The sequence below is a fragment of the Chenopodium quinoa genome, unplaced genomic scaffold (assembly GCF_001683475.1).
Source record: "Chenopodium quinoa cultivar QQ74 unplaced genomic scaffold, ASM168347v1, whole genome shotgun sequence".
In the NCBI taxonomy this organism is placed as follows: domain Eukaryota; kingdom Viridiplantae; phylum Streptophyta; class Magnoliopsida; order Caryophyllales; family Amaranthaceae; genus Chenopodium; species Chenopodium quinoa.
Genome location: NW_018744113.1, coordinates 1,784,095 through 1,789,226, shown reverse-complemented (window position 1 = coordinate 1,789,226; position 5,132 = coordinate 1,784,095).

The following is a 5,132-nucleotide window of genomic DNA, read 5'->3' as shown; positions in this document are numbered from 1 at the left end:
AAGCAACATGGTAATACTCATCACAACAATCATAATTATAATAATCATGTTAAAGCATAATAATAGCAAGATCCTAGGCATGATACTAACAAGATTAATAACAAACCCTAGCATGTCACTAAACAATAAAAATCAAAGCTTTAGCCCTAACATGATACTAACATGCTATTAGGAAAGAATATAGGAAGCATCACAGAAATCATAATTAATAGAGGGAACTTATTGTTGTCACTCTAAACATGATACTAGGAAGCAATTAAACACCCTAACATGATACTATGAAGCAATAAAAACATCCTAAACATGATTTCTATATGAAAATATCAATTAAACAAATAAAGCACTTACTTGGATGTGTCGTACCTCTTTCTAATAACAAAATACACATGTTAGTAACTTCAAGGAAAATAATAAAATTAGAATTAAATTAAATAATTAAAATAGGGATTTGGGACAAAACCCTCAGAAATATCAAACCTTTCACGTATAGGGCGAAGGCAACTTCGAACTTGGCTAGGTGTGTCTAAATCTAATGTATGAGGAATTGTGTTTGTAAAAGGTTTAGGCTAGAAAGAGGGAGAGAGAATCAATAAATTCTTGATGAGAGTTGATGATTTGAAAAAGAGCAGATATGACCTCTATTTATAGAGAAAAAAGAGGGTCGAAGAATAAGAAAAGAATCTGAATTCGAATCGAAATAAAACTCGATGGACAGTAGCTTTTGCGGATTTTGTTTTTATAATATCTTTTGATCTAGAAGTCCAAATAAGTAATATAATATGTGGTTGGAAATCTCTTGAAGTCTAATTTCCAACCCAATTGGAATAATATTAAAATATTTTGTAGATAAAATGATATGGCCGAAATAGTAGGACGGTGTCAGTTTTGGATAGAGTTTTGTATTTCTTTCATATCTTTTTCGTTATAGCTCTGAATTAATATTATAATATATCATTGGAAAGATAATTTCAATATATATCAAACCACATAAGATTTGGATTAATATTATGAGGCACAAAAATAATATCTGACTGTCTTTGAACATCTTTAAATTTGAATAGAATTAGGATAAAAAAAAAAGAAAGTTTTCATAATAGGAAAGTTTTTATTTAACTCAAATTCTTTAATCTTATCTTTTCAAAAAGGATAATTAAGATCTTTTAAAAACTTATAGAATCTTCTAATTAATCCTAATTAGTTTAGGAATAGGATTAAACCTTTGGACCCTCCACATTATCATTGGGCCGTAGGTAAAATCCGGTTTGAGCCCAGTTTAGTATTTTGGCATAACTTTCTCATTATTCATCGGAATTGGGCTTATAATATATCTTTGGAAAGTATTTTTTCAAGCCCCATCCAACTACACTATTATTAGACCCATATCATGGACCAAACTAAAATGGATTGCACGTTTTTCATAAATAGTGTAAGAAAAGAAATATTTTTAAAAAACAAAAAGAAGAGATATTTTAGTAAAAATATCCTCATCTATAGACTTTTCACACTTTTGCTTTGTTTGATAATCAATGACATGAAAGGTATTCATCACTGGGTTTAGTTTTGGGGAGACACATTTGGGTGTCTACACCATTTCTTCACATCATTGGGCAAGGAAGGAGGATCCTTTTGGGTAATCACTTCCCATAAAGGCCTAGCACTTGTGAAACAGGGAATTCTTAGGGACGATGGAGATCCCCAGAAGGAATTGTTTGAATTTGACCGTACTGTCTTTTTACCCTGCAGGGATAATAAAAAGTCATCTTGGTTAAGCTTGGAAGACGGCAAAAGGGTTGCTTGTTGACACCAACCATCTTCTCTATTTTCCACCAGGGGATGACCCACTTGATAGCAAAGTTGCTAGAGGCAAAGACTTTATTCCACTCATGGCGCCCCATCTTAGAGAAGCGTTTCTTTCGCCTCACAAAGCAATTTGGAGTATATTTTTCAATATTGTCAAGAGGACTAATTAATTCTAGTCTCTCCTTTAGCCATATCTGCAAAAAAATTCAATGCAAATAAATTATTATTACTATACAAAAATATTGATTTCTACAATTAAAAATATTATTTTTTCTACCTTTAATAAAATTCGAGAGCCTCGAAAAGGTGCTTTTGGATTTTTCTTCAATTCATCAAGACTAAGCATAGTCTCTCCAACAATTAATGGCATTGGATTTCTTCCAGATTCTATTTGCTCCAAAACAGTTAATATAATTGCTTGACCCTCATTAGTTCTACCACTAGTGAGAAGATATAGGTTAAGCATTCAAAAGAGAAAAACCCTTCTTCTATAAACATGAAAAGATTCAGAATAAGGTCTATCAAAGTAGAAGCGTGCAAATTCTTTTAGATTAACTACACTAGCATCTACAATATTTGCTGGATCTCTGTCTCTTAAATTAAAGAAGCACTCAAAATCTTTATCATAATATTCATTTATTCTAGGGATTACTGCAAGATCTAATGAAGGGAAGCCTAAGATGGCACTAAATTCTTTCGGTAAAGGGCTAATTTCATCAAACCCTAATCTAAAACACTGTGTATTTATGTCCCAATATTTTAAGGTGGTATGAATAAAATCTATATGTAGATCTACCCCCTTAACACCATAAATACCTCCCATGTGAAAAAGTCAAGTTCTTTTCTCTCTTTAGCAGTTAAAGACCGACACCATTCACGAGTGAAATTGCTAAAACTCTTAGTAACTAAAGGCATGATTATTTGTTGAGAAACTAAGATTATAATTAATCTGTTCAAATTATACAGAAAATCGGCAGATTAGGGGGATATTTATTTACAAAATCGATTCAGTTTGACTCCAGAAAGGACTCGGAATCAGCGCATTGTAGCGCCGAACGACAAGCCTGTCACCTGGCGACAGCAGCAATGCTCGGTGACAACTCTAAACGCGTGGCGACACGTGGCGCTGTAGTGCTTCCTCAACGTGCTATGAAAACCGTGTTTTTCTGACTTTGATTCGAATTTGTATAATGACTTTACAATTTTGCCATTTGTAGATACCTATTTGTGTCTCCCCAAAACCAAACCCGGTGATGAGTACCTTTCGCGTCGAATCATTATCGAATGAAGTGAAAGTGTGGAAAGTCTAGTGTTCCGGATGGTTTTAGTTTCTTTTCTCTTCTCTTTGTTTTTGAAAATTATTTTAAGAAAACAGCCAATTCAATTTGGTTTGGTCAATAGCAAGGGTCCAATAGTAGTGTAGTTGGATGGGGCTTGAAAAGATATTTCCAACGATATATTATAAGCCCAATTCCGATGAAAAATGAGGAAGTTATGGACAAATTACTAAACTGGGCCCGGTTTGATACTTATATGCGGCCCAATGATCTAGAGGATGGCCTAATACGGATTTATCATTCCTAATGCAATTAGAATTGATTTTAGTCTTCTAGATTCTTCTAAAAAGTTCTTTTCATTCCTAATTCTATTAGCATTGATAAATTGACTTTAGTTGACTTTTTGGAGTTTTAATCAGAATAACAAAGTGTTTTAAGGAAAATACATTTTTGCCCTTCTATACGGCTAAATTTTATCAGAACTAAGAAAACGCGTGAAAATAATTTCTAGCGCCTGGCGCTAATGTTCAGTGTCTGGCGCTAACCTGTTTTATTCTCGTCGAGACTCTGATTTGTTTTTACTATTTGTCCGGCTGATTTTCTTTATAAATAGCCTCCTAAAACCTCCATTTTCAATCATCAATTCTCATCAATTTTCATCAACTCTATAGTTTTCTAATTCTGTTCTATCTCTAAGCTTACTTTTCTCTCTCTTTTCTAAACCAACCCTTTTGCATACAAAATTCCGCATTCACAAGACCAAGAAACACCTAGCATTACTCGAAATTGCCTTCGCACTAGACGTGAAAGGTTTTAATTTTGAGGGTTTGGTCCCAAATCTCTTTTTCAATTATTTAATTTAATTGTTTGTTTATTATTTTCCTTGAAGTTACTAACGTGTGTATTTCGTTATTAGAAAGAGATACGAGGCATCCAAGTAAGTGCTTTAATTGATTTATTAATATTTTGATATAGAAATCATGCTTAGGTTATTATTTTGATTCCTAGTATCATGTTTAGGGTAAAGAATATAATATCAATTATGATTCCATGATGCTTCCTATTTTCTTTCCTAATATTCATGTTAGTATCATGTTAGGTCTAAAGCTTTGATTTTTAATGTTTAGTGACATGCTAGGGTTTGTTATTAATCTTGTTATGCAATCCCCCATATTTTTAACTTAATTATAATTTATTTATATATTATTCTTACAAATATTTTTATGTCAGTTTCATTAAATAAATTATTTTTTATGAAAAGATTTAAGTAAACTAACATGTTTTTACTAATTTACAGACAATTTTAACATTATATCCCAAAACCCAAATATTACTCCTAATCTAATTAGAAAACCCTAAGCCCAAATAAAACCCTAAAAAACACTTACCCTTCTCCTCCTTATCACGTAAAAAAAAAGAGCATCTTTCACTTTCTCCTCCTTCTCCCCTGCTTTCACGAACACCACAAGAGAAAAAAAAAATAAAAGCTGCTACTGTCGCCGCCCCTGCCACTGCGCCACTGCCTGACCGCTACCCCTCTGACCGCTGCGCCGCCCAGCACAGCCGACCACTACAGTTCGCCTCTCCTCTCTTCTCCTTTCTCTTATTTCTCATTTCTTTATTTCTTGTTATTTTGATTAAAGATTCAATTTTTATTTGATTTTAATTATAAAATTATTGTTATTAGGCTTTAATAGTATCTAAAAATTACAAAAGATATATTTATGGGTTTTGTATGTCTAAATAATTAAATAAAATTTCAGATTTGGTATATGTATGAATTTAGGGTTTAAAGTATTGATTTTTCATGTTTTAGGGCTTGATAACGTGTTAATCAATTCATCTAATCATACTATGTTTAAATTACATCAAAAAATAATTATCTTAATCATAAATAAATTTTCAGATTTATTAAAGTTTCAATTTTTATGAACAAGTAGTGTTAATTTCATGTTTTTATGCTTCTAAACCTATAAGATAATTATTGTGAGTATTTTGTGATTGAAAAAGCTTTGAGCTTTATATTCTAACTTTAAGAATAATTTTCAGATTTCG